Source organism: Podarcis vaucheri (genome assembly GCF_965113315.1).
Source record: "Podarcis vaucheri genome assembly, chromosome: 2".
In the NCBI taxonomy this organism is placed as follows: Eukaryota; Metazoa; Chordata; class Lepidosauria; order Squamata; family Lacertidae; genus Podarcis; species Podarcis vaucheri.
This window is the reverse complement of record NC_138760.1, coordinates 109,630,945-109,643,407: the sequence shown is the minus strand read 5'-3', so window position 1 is coordinate 109,643,407 and position 12,463 is coordinate 109,630,945.

Sequence of the window (12,463 nt, the reverse complement as noted above, 5' to 3'; positions counted from 1 at the left end):
CGGAGCTCGTAACCCAAAGCATTCACAAGGAGGACAGTTCGCAACCAGAGGTATTACTGTATGGCTCATTATTTATACAGCACCTTGGAAATTCAGAGTGCTTTACAATTTCCATGTCCTCACAATGGTCTTGTGATGCAGATCTTTGTGTTTCCATTTTAAAGATGTGTTCCCATTTTAAACTGAACTGGAGAGACCCATGAATTCTACTTTACACCTGCGTCTTCAGCTTCTTCTGACGTATAGAGAGAAGCCAGCTCTCCTGGGCAAGTGCTGAAACAGCTCCCACCGACTTGTCAAACTCCTGTTAAGAAAAAAATCTAAACATATAAATTTCTTCATTGCAAGGTTTGCTCTAGCTGCAAACTAAGAGCTAATATTTACAGTTTGCATAATATAACTTAAATATATCAGAATTCTGTCTCTGTTATCTCTATCTATCTATCATCTATCTATCTATCATCTATCTATCTATCATCTATCTATCTATCTATCTATCTATCTATCTATCTATCTATCTATCTATCTATCATCTATCTATCTATATCTATCTATCTATCTATCTATCTATCTATCTATCTATCTATCTATCATCTATCATCTATCTATCTATCTATCTATCATCTATCTATCAGTCTCTAAGATACGCTTGTGTTGTACCTTTTAAAACTCAAAAGTAATAAATTATCATGAGTCTAAAGTATAGGAATCATGATGCACTATGGTTGTTAATAGGCTTTTTAAAGAAATTGTGCTCTCCAGTTGATTGGCCTTTTGCCTCCCTCTCATTTCCTGGAAAAATGAGTCAACTTGGTAGACATCCAGCCAGAAGGCAGTATTTGCAGAAATACTTGCTCTACTCTCTCTCTCTTTTATATACAGGGCACTCATTAATGGAGTTGTTTATTACTATCATCTTCAGCAGTTGGACAGTGATTTTAAACTGCAATAAGGACAGATAAAAAAAAAACGACCCACCAATTGGCCTTGACCTAGTCTCATTTCTTACACGCTTCCAAGCCTGCATGCTACAGGTGGGACCAGATGGTTTTCAGATACTTTCTGACAGCAGGTCCCATAAAACATTTGGTTGTTGTAAAAACAGCTAGTCAGCACTTCTTTCAATGAACTGATTTGGAGGTGTGGTGCTCAAGGAGTGAAGGTTAGCAGGCCAGAGGTTGGCAACCACCCTCTAAATCAGGGCGGAGGAACCTGTGGCCTTCCTGTGTTGTTGCTGAACTTCACCTCTCATCTTTGAACCATTGGCTGTGCTGGAGGAGAGGGCTATCAATGGGAAGAAGAAGAAGAAAAAGAAGAAGAAGAAGAAGAAGAAGAAGAAGAATAATTTGGACTTGATATCCTACCTTTCACTCCCCTTAAGGAGGCTCAAAGTGGCTAACCATCTCATTTCCCTTCCTCCCCCACAACAAACCCTCTGTGATGTGAGTGAGGCTGAGAGACTTCAGAGAAGTGTGACTAGCCCAAGGTCACCCAGTAGCTGCATGTGGAGAAGCAGGGAATCGAACCTGGTTCACCAGATTACGAGTCCACCTGTGCTGGTCCCATGGGTAATCCGAGAGGCAAGGTCCAAGTCCAGTCCAAGGTCGAAGGTGCAATATGGAGGCAGTTCATAAAAGCTGGAGCTGGGTGCAGGGCAGGGAGTCAGGTGAGGGCAGGAACGCAGGACAAGGTTCAGGTAGGAACTGGCAACCTACAAAGTTGCTCCCGCAACTTGGGACTGGGGCAGACTGGCTTTTATCTGCCCCAAGGCATAGGGCAGCCCCGATCCACAGGTGACTCACCTCTCCTGGCCTGGAGGTGAGCACTCCTCCTGCAGGAACTTAGTTCCCTCCGCCTCTCTGCCCTGAGCCTCTGCAGCTCAGGAGAGGCTGGAGGGTTACTGGACCCAGAGGCAACCTCAGCTTCCTCTGACGGGGCTGAGAGTGGAGCACCTGCAGGCAATAGGTCTTCCCTCTCCTCAGGAGGCAGAGCAGACTCAGCTGGTGCCTGCACCTGAGGATCCAGCACAGGTGAGGACCCTTCAGGCTGAAGCCCCAGCCCCGGCTCAGCTTGTTCTGGAGGCAGGGAATCCTGTGCAGGCTGGGATTCCTCAGGTTGAGCATCCGAGTCCAAATCCCAGGCCATCACACCACCGCTCTTAACCACACTGGCTCTCATGCTGGCTATGCTCTGCCTCCAGAGTCAGAGGCAGCGTTGTTTCTGAATACCAGTTGGTGGAAACCACAGGAGAGGAGACAGCTCTTGGTCCTTGAATGCTGCTTGCTGGTTTCCCACAGGCATCTGGTTGGCTGCTATGAGGACAGGATGGGCCATGGGCCAGATTCCTCTTATGGTTTTATGGCTGAGAGCCTCTGAAGTCCAACTGGAGGGCCACAGCTTTCCCTATCCCTGCTCTAAATATTAACTACCTGGTAAAAATAGCATCCTTCAGGCAAACCCTCCCATCCGATTTGGAAACAGGGGGATGCAACTCGAAGGGACATTGTGACGCGTCGGCAGATCTTTGGCCTACCGACAAGGTTTTGTAAGTGGACCAAAAAAAGTGATGCCACATCACTTTCTCCTGCCGTAATTATTGCCCAGGACGGCAGCCTCATTTTGCAATGCCACTAAGTCTCTCTAAGCCGTCAGCCTTGCCCCTCTCAATTGGCACCTGAGGTGCACAGTCGTCTCTCAGAAATGCACGGCCTGTCATGTCCCATCGCTTAAATAATCAATAGTTCAGCCGAATGCTGTAGCATAGCTGGGCACTTTAATGCTGTCAAAATTACTGTGTGTGCAAATAAAGGACGCTTGCCTTTCTGCAACTGCAGCTCTGAATATTAGTTGCTGCGGCGCGGCACTAAATCTTGTTTAAGCCACCGTCATTCCATCCGGTGATGAATGTCACTACCTGAATCTAATTTGGGTAATTTCCTGCAACTTGAGTCTACTAGTGGTGGAATGGAGCGCTAATTTATTGGTAATTTAGTATACTAACCCATAATTAGGACCTTGGAAACACTGGGTTCTGAAAGCTCAGCAACCTTATGAAGTTCAAAAATGGAGAGAAAGAGAAAGAGAGAGAGAGAAAGAGAAAGAGAGAGAGAGAGATCCTCCTTCTAGCTATACTCTTCCCTTTATAGAATGACAATGTGCTGGGAGGGGTCTGTTCATTACCTCTTGGTAGGATGTATGCCAACAGAAACTCTCTCATTAACATTATTCCTCTGGAAGTGCATTAGAATTTGTTCTTCTTCTGTGAAGCCACATCCCCGCCCTACATTTCTAGCACTATGATACTATAGTTTAATATGTCATAGTTTCCCTCAAGGAATTATGGGAGATGTAGTTTGTTAAGCATGCTGAGAGTTGCTTGGAGATTCCTATTCCCCTCACAAAGCTACAATCTTCCAGATTCCTTGTGAGAACCCGGACAAGCCCATTCTTTGATGGTTAAACCCCTCTGAGAACTCTAGCTCTGTGAGGGGATTAGGGGGTCTCCAAACAATTCTTAACACCTTTTCTGAAGAAAGGGCCTGAGCTGCCCACTATTTCTCTAATGTAACACCAGTCCTGAAAGACCTACATTGGCTCCCAGTACATTTCTGAGCACTGGTGCTGACCTTTAAAGTCTAAACAGCCTTGGCCTAGTATACCTGAAGGAACGTCTCCATCCCCATCGTTCTACCTGGACACTGAGGTCCAGCTCCGAGGGCCTTCTGGCAGTTCCCTCACCGTGAGAAGTGAGGTTACAGGGAACCAGGCAGAGGGCCTTCTCGGTAGTGGTGCCTGCTCTGTGGAACACCCTCCCGTCAGATGTCAAGGAAATAAAAAAACTATCTGACTTTTAGAAGACATCTGAAGGCAGCCCTGTTTAGGGAAGTTTTTAATGTTTGATGTTTTATCGTGTTTTTAATATTCTGTTGGGAGCTGCCCAGAGTGGCTGGGAAACCCAGGGCGGGGTAACAACAACAACAACAACAACAATAACAACACAAGCCATGATGACTGTGTTCCACCTCAACTGTCAAAGGCTGTATCTCTCTGAACACCAGCTATCAGGAATCATAGATTGGGAGAGGTCTGTCACACTTGGGCCCCTGCTTGTGGGCTTGGGCATGTAGTTGGCCCCTGTGAGAACTAGATGCTGGACTTAATAGGCCTTTGGTCTGGTCCAGCAGGGTTCCTCTCATGTTCTTGTTTGTTAGAAAATTGTTACAGGCTCACTTAGCGTGCCTTAACCATCCTCTCCCCTTCATGGATCACTGCCTTGCCGTGGCGAAGGGGCTTGAAGAACTCAGAGAAGCTATGAACTACGCCGAGTAGGGCACACAAGATGAACAGGTCATAGTGGAGAGTTTTGACCAAACGTGATCCACCTGGAGTAGGAATCGGCAAGCCACTCCAGTATCCCTGCCAAGAAAACTCCATGGACAAAGACAACAGGCATATAAAAGTTATGACACTGGAAGATGAGCCCCTCAGGTCGGAAGGTGTCCAACATGCTACTGGGGAAGAGCGGAGGACAAGTACAAGTAGATCCAGAGCTGATGAAGCGGCTGGGCCAAAGCCGAAAGGACGCTCAGTTGTGGATATGCATGGAAGCGAAAGGAAAGTCCAATGCTGTAAAGAAAAATATTGCATAGGAACCTGGAATGTAAGAACCATGAACCTGGGTAAGTTGGATGTGGTCAAAAATGAGATGGCAAGAATAAATATTGACATCCTGGGCATCAGTGAGCTAAAATGGACGGGAATGGGCGAATTCAGTTCGGATGACTACCATATCTACTACTGTGGGCAAGAAACCCGTAAGAGAAATGGAGTGGCCCTCATAGTCAACAAAAGAGTGGCGAAAGCTGTACTGGGATGCAGTCTCAAAAATGATAGAATGATCTCGATACGAATCCAAGGCAGACCTTTTAACATCACAGTAATCCAAGTTTATGCACCAACTACTGGTGCTGAAGAAACTGAAATTGACCAGTTCTATGAAGACTTACAAAACCTTATCGAAGTGACACCAAAGAAGGATGTTCTGCTCATTATAGGGGATTGGAATGCTAAAGTAGGGAATCAAGAGATAAAAGGAACAACTGGCAAGTTTGGCCTTGGAGATCAAAACGAAGCAGGGCAAAGGCTAATAGAGTTCTGTCAAGAGAACAAGCTGGTCATCACAAACACGCTTTTCCAACAACACAAGAGACGACTCTACACATGGACATCACCAGATGGACAGCATCGAAATCAGATTGATTATATTCTCTGCAGCCAAAGATGGAGAAGCTCTATACAGTCAGCAAAAACAAGACCTGGAGCTGACTGTGGCTCAGATCATCAGCTCCTTATAGCAAAATTCAAGCTTAAACTGAAGAAAGTAGGAAAAACCACTGGACAGGTAAGATACAATCTAAACCAAATCCCTTATGAATACACAGTGGAAGTGAGGAACAGGTTTAAGGATTTAGATTTGCTGGACAGAGTGCCTGAAGAACTATGGATGGAGGCTCGCAACATTATACAGGAGGCAGCAACTAAAACCATCCCAATTGTCAGGGGTTCAGAAGCAGAGACGCAGAGAAGGGTGGAAACAGAGAGCGAGGGGGAGGAAGCCGAAGGGAGAATGAGTGATGATGACGACCCGAGATCTCCAAGCCTAAGCAGTGAGTCAGAGGACTCCCAAAAGGGAGCCCCAGTGAGCAGAGCAAGGGGGGGATCCGGGGGGACACCCCAGGAGGAAGGGAACAGAGGAGATTCAGAGAGCAGCAGCTGGAAGTCGGGACCCACGCTCATAACTGAGGGCGGCAGCAGCTGGAAGTCGGGACCCACGCTCAAGACTGAGAGCAGCAGGGAGGAAGGTAGCCAGGCATCGGGTTCCGGAGGCTGTCAGCAGGAGGGAGGGCACGAGTCAGGGGTGGTCACGCCCTCCTCAGAGAGCGAGGCAACGGTTAAGAGGAAAGTAGAGAGTTGGGCGCGCGCGCCAAGTTCAAATGCAGCGGAAGCTGGAGCAGTAAGCAGCCCGGAGAGTGAGCCAGGTCCTAAAGCCCGCCGCAAGGAGGCAGAAGGATCAGGGGGGTCAGCGTCAGAGGAGAGTAGAAGGGAGGAGGCCCAGGGGGGCAGAAGGACCCAGAGACGTAGGGAGAGGCGAAGGAGGTGGAGCAAGGCTAGGGTATTAAGCTGGTGTGCAAGAGGCGGGGACTCAGACGGGTCTTCGCCGACCTAGAGCAGAAGGTGTAGAGCTGCACGCTGCAGTTCGGAAATGAAACCTGTAACTCAATAAAGACTCTTTTAAAGTGGACGCTGTGTGGCGTGGTCCTATGTGAGCTGGGACCTGGTAGCAGCTCTGACAGTAAGACCCGTCTCATCAAAGCTTCAGAAACCTGAAACCTCGCAGCGGGAGCAGAAGCCGCTAGGGGAGGAAGAGGGGTGTCTGTAAGCGAGCTCACAAAGGTTAGCAAGATGACGGAAGAACAGAGGATCTCCGCGCTGCAAGAGGCAGTGACCCAGTTGTCCTCAGAGGTATTGGCTTCCAAGAAACGGGAGGAGGAGACTACAGCCGCCTACAGAGACCTACACGCCAGGTTTGAAATGCTTGTTAAGCAAGGGCAACCGGGACCCAGACCGGAGGGCGTGGGATTGGCACGGAGAGCAGGAGGGCTTGTGGCTCACTTCGATGGGACTTTGCAACAGTACCCTAATTTTAGAGCAGACGTAATGTGCGCACTGCAACTGCTGGCAAAAGACTTTAGAGATGAGGAAGAGAAGGTGGGGTTCATATTGTCCCATTTGCATGGGGATGCCAAAGCCTGGCTGCGCAATTTGTGGAGGGATAAAGATCCGGCGCTTCAGAATGCAGATGCCTTTATCAAAGCGATGGATGCGTGTTTTTTGTCTACTATTGATGTGGATCTTGCCAGACGGGAGATTCATGGACTAAAACAAGGGAGGGCGAGCGTCCGGCAGTATCACGCCCGATTTTTTGCGCTGGTCAGTGCTTTAGAATGGGATCGGGATTCGCCCCCTGTCAGAGACCTCTTCTGGGAGGGTCTAAGTTCAGCGGTTAAGGATGAAATTGCAAGGGGGGAGAGGCCCCGAAGCACGCAGGAGGTGGTCCAAAGGGCGCTGACCGTGGGGGTGAGGCTGGAAGAACGTCCATGGTGCAGAGATGAAGGACGTGGAGGGCGCGAAGCAGCGATAAGTTTCTCTTTCGTTCCGAGGGAAGCAGCGCGTGCGCAATCCACACCTCCGCCAGGAGGGGGAGGGGAACCGATGGAGGTTGGAGGTGCAAGGGCTCAGTCAGCAGCCAGAGCCCTAGCACCGGCAGCAGTGAAAGCGAAGCCTCCTAGAGGGAACAGGAAGTGTTACATCTGCGAGGATCCAGGCCATTTGGCGAAGGAGTGTCCCCGGAGGCTCCACAAGCACACTGCAGCCTCAGCAATGGTGACTGCAGCAACGCAGCAAGGAGAACCACAGCAGGGAAACGACAATGTCTGGCTGGAGACTGAGGCACTGGGGCCCAGCCAGACGCATCTGTGAAGCAGTCCCCAGCAATCTTGCAACCCACGGATCCCCTCCCACCCAAACCAGTAGTGCAGCTCACAGCATCTCTCCAGCTACCCGACGGCGTCACTATCGAAGTGCCGCTTTCTGTGGATTCTGGAAGCAACGCAGACTTTATAGCGCAGAGCTTTGTGGAGCAGCACGCTATACAGCAATTGCCTGCCACTCTGCCCCTGCAAGTCGTCACAGTGGATGGCAGAGAGTTGCTAGGGGGGCAGGTGGTGAAGCAGACGCCACCGATGGTGATGCGCCTTGGCAACCACAGGGAAGTCATCAGTTTTAATGTCACCCAACTGTCGGACACGCCCATTGTGTTGGGCATGAGTTGGCTGGACAGGCACAGTCCGACACTGGCTTGGTACCAGAGACAACTGATCTTCGGCTCCTCTTATTGCGCAGAACACTGCATCCTGCCCCGACGGGAGGGAGAGGAGGAGGAATCACAACTGCAGTTGGGAACGTTGCAAGCGGTCCCCCACAAATACGCGAGCTTTTTGGAGGTCTTCTGCGAGAAGGAGGCGGACAAGCTACCCCCTCACCGGCCATATGACTGCAAGATTGACCTCCTACCGGGGGCGACGCTGCCGAAGGGGCGGCTATACTCCATGTCTGAAGATGAAATGCAGGAACTCAAACAGTTCATCGAGCATAATCTGGAGCGTGGCTTCATCAGAGAGTCCAAGGCAGTGGGGGGCAGTCCCGTTTTCTTCGTGAAAAAGAAAGACACGCCCCAAAAAAGACTAGTTGTGGACTACCGCCTTTTGAACCAGATGACCAAACCGTCTGATTACCCCATGCCCAGGATTGACGACCTCCTCGCGACGGTGCGCAAGGGACGCGTGTTCACCAAGTTGGACCTGCGAGGGGCGTACAATCTCATCCGCATGCGGGAGGGCGATGAGTGGAAGACGGCCATGTTCACACCGCTGGGCACCTACGAATACAGAGTTATGCCCTTTGGATTACAAAATGGCTCTCACTGTTTTCAAGCTTTTATGCATCACGTGTTGGAGGGACTCCTCTACAAGACATGCGTCTGCTTCCTGGATGACATCCTGATTTTCTCTGACTCGCAGCAAGCTCACGACCGAGACGTGAGGGAGGTGCTCAGCAGGTTGCAACAACATAGACTGTACGCCAAGCTGGAGAAGTGCCAGTTCGACACGACGGAGGTGGATTTCCTGGGATACAAGTTGTCGGACAAGGGGATAGCCATGGACAGCACCAAGGTTCGTGCGGTATTGGATTGGAAAAGCCCGCGCAACCGGAAGGAGGTCCAGCGGTTTGTCGGCTTCGCCAACTTCTATCGCAAGTTTATCAAGGGGTTCGCGATGCAGACGGCAGCAATTACGGACACGCTCAGCTCCAAAAAGAAGAAATTCATCTGGACGGAGCAGGCGGAACAGTCCTTTCAAGCGCTCAAGCATCTCTTCGCATCGGAGAAGCAACTGCTGCATATCGACCCCAGTAAACCGTTGAGGGTAGAGACAGACGCGTCAGACAGAGCCGTGGGAGCTGTCCTGCTGCAGCGAGACCCGCAGGGAGTGTGGCGGCCGGGAGCGTTCTACTCCAGAAAGCTCAGCAAGTCGGAGCAGAACTACACCATCTGGGACAGGGAGTTGCTGGCCATTCATGCAGCTTTCAAGGCGTGGAGGCACTTCCTAATCGGCGCCAAGCACACGGTGCAGGTCTGCACGGACCACAAGAATCTGGAGCACTGGCGCAAGGCTCAGTTCCTGAACCAGAGGCAGATACGTTGGGCGGAGTTCTTTGCTGACTTCAATTTCCGAATAGAGTACGTCCCAGGCGACACCAACATCATGGCGGATGCACTGTCCCGAAAACCGCAATACCTAGAAGAGGTGACGCCAGCGGCGGCCATGCACATCTTCGCACCGACGGCGTGGGCGTGTGCCTCAGCTACAGTAGACCTGGATGCGGTGCGACGTGCATTGCGGGACGACTCATTCGCGCAAGACAAGATGGCGGAACTGCTCAGAGGCACGGCTACCACGGACGAGTTCCAGGTGCGGGACGGCTTGCTCCTACGCAAAGGGGCTGTCTATGTACCAGGAGACGACCTTCGCGCCAAGGTACTGCAACAGTTGCACGACGCACCCACGGCCGGTCACTTTGGCACAGAGAAAACGATGGAATTAGTCGCGAGAGACTTCTGGTGGCCCAGGCTGAGAGGAGAGGTCGCGGACTACGTCGCGAGGTGCGACACCTGCCAGAGGGCCAAGCCGGTACACAGACCACCGGCGGGACTGTTAGAACCGCTGCAAACACCGTTTGAACCGTGGGAGAGGGTGGCCCTGGACTTTGTGACGGATTTACCCAACTCGAGAGGCAAGACAGCTGTGCTAGTGGTGGTGGACTTGTTCACCAAGATGGCACATTTCATTCCGTGTGCGAAGGTGGCCACGGCGGAACAAACCGCCAAACTGTTCATAGATCACGTGTTCAAAGTGCATGGCCTGCCACGGTCTATCCTGTCCGACCGCGGACGCCAGTTCATCTCGTCTTTCTGGCAGAAGCTGATGGGTTTTCTAAATGTCAAGGTCAATCTGGCATCAGCAAGACACCCGCAGACCAACGGGCAAGCAGAGAGGGTCAATGCCATCATGCAGCAGTACCTGAGATGCTATGCCAATCAACAGCCTGCGACGTGGGTGGATTACCTGCCGCTAGCCGAGTTCGCTTACAACAACACGAAGCACGTGTCCACAGGAGTGACGCCGTTCTTTGCCAACAATGGGAGGAATCCCAGAACCTTCCCGGGACTGGAGAGAGTGGGGGAAGGAGAACCACAGACGGCGGACGCGTTCGCGTCAGAGCTGCAGGCGGTCCACGATCAACTCAGACGGCAGCTGGAGCTAGCTAAGCACGCCTACAAGGTGCAAGCTGACAAGCACAGGCGGGTTGGCGAAGTGATCCAAGTGGGAGACTGGGTCTGGTTGGCAGCCCACGCAGTGCCGACCAGGTCGCTTGCCAAGAAGAAGTTGGGGCACAAGCAGATCGGTCCGTACCAAGTCGAAGCGCAGATCAACCCGGTAGCCTTCCGACTGGCGCTGCCGGAGGGTTCCAGAATGCATCCGGTGTTCCACAGGTCGGTGCTCACTCCCTACAAGGCACCTCACAGGTTCCAGGAGCCAGGGACGGCGCCAAGTCCGCTCCGGGAACGGACGGAGACGCGGGAGGTGAAGCACCAGGACCACATCAACGAGGTCACGGAGATTTTGGACTCCAGATGGGGGGAAGAGGGAGTCGAATACCTCTTAGCCAGAGAGGGCACCCGGGCCAGCGCCAATAGCTGGGTACCAGACTACGCTTTGGAGGAACCCCTGCTCAAGGACGAGTTTCATGCCCTCTTCCCACACAAACCCATGCCAGCGAGCTTCTTCGACGACTGGTTGTTCACACCCACACTTTCTTCCAGCACGTTCCATGGATTCGACTCAGAAGGGGAACCCGCACGGAGCACCCGTTCCCCAGAAGGTTCACCGGCAGGTTCGGCATCAGGCAACTCGTATTGGTGGGACGATCGACCAGAGGAGCGATGGCGCAGGAAGTGGCTGGAGATGCCAGGTCGAGCGACCGACGCAGAGACTGACATGGACGTGTTCGGGGAGGACCTCGGGTTCGAGCACGGCGGTACAGAGATGGAAGAGCAACAAGTCAACGTCGACGACCGCGAGGGGGAAGACTCGGAGGTCTTCAGTTGGCGGCCACCCACGGGGAGCGACCTGTATCCAGCATTCCCTCCCATGATGATGGAGCGCCCAGCACCCACACCTGACAGCGGGGAGGGGGGAAGGGGGGGCTTCGAGGGGGGGATGGATGTCAGGGGTTCAGAAGCAGAGACGCAGAGAAGGGTGGAAACAGAGAGCGAGGGGGAGGAAGCCGAAGGGAGAATGAGTGATGATGACGACCCGAGATCTCCAAGCCTAAGCAGTGAGTCAGAGGACTCCCAAAAGGGAGCCCCAGTGAGCAGAGCAAGGGGGGGATCCGGGGGGACACCCCAGGAGGAAGGGAACAGAGGAGATTCAGAGAGCAGCAGCTGGAAGTCGGGACCCACGCTCATAACTGAGGGCGGCAGCAGCTGGAAGTCGGGACCCACGCTCAAGACTGAGAGCAGCAGGGAGGAAGGTAGCCAGGCATCGGGTTCCGGAGGCTGTCAGCAGGAGGGAGGGCACGAGTCAGGGGTGGTCACGCCCTCCTCAGAGAGCGAGGCAACGGTTAAGAGGAAAGTAGAGAGTTGGGCGCGCGCGCCAAGTTCAAATGCAGCGGAAGCTGGAGCAGTAAGCAGCCCGGAGAGTGAGCCAGGTCCTAAAGCCCGCCGCAAGGAGGCAGAAGGATCAGGGGGGTCAGCGTCAGAGGAGAGTAGAAGGGAGGAGGCCCAGGGGGGCAGAAGGACCCAGAGACGTAGGGAGAGGCGAAGGAGGTGGAGCAAGGCTAGGGTATTAAGCTGGTGTGCAAGAGGCGGGGACTCAGACGGGTCTTCGCCGACCTAGAGCAGAAGGTGTAGAGCTGCACGCTGCAGTTCGGAAATGAAACCTGTAACTCAATAAAGACTCTTTTAAAGTGGACGCTGTGTGGCGTGGTCCTATGTGAGCTGGGACCTGGTAGCAGCTCTGACACCAATGAAAAAGAAATGCAAGAAAGCAAAGTGGCTGTCCAACGAGGCCTTACAAATAGCGGAGGAGAGAAGGCAAGCAAAATGCGAGGGAGATAGTGAAAGATACAGGAAATTGAATGCAGATTTCCAAAGAACAGCAAGGAGAGACAAGAAGGCCTTCTTAAACGAGCAATGCAAAGAAATAGAGGAAAGCAACAGAATGGGAAGAACCAGAGATCTGTTCAAGAAAATCGGAAATATGAAAGGAACATTTCGTACAAA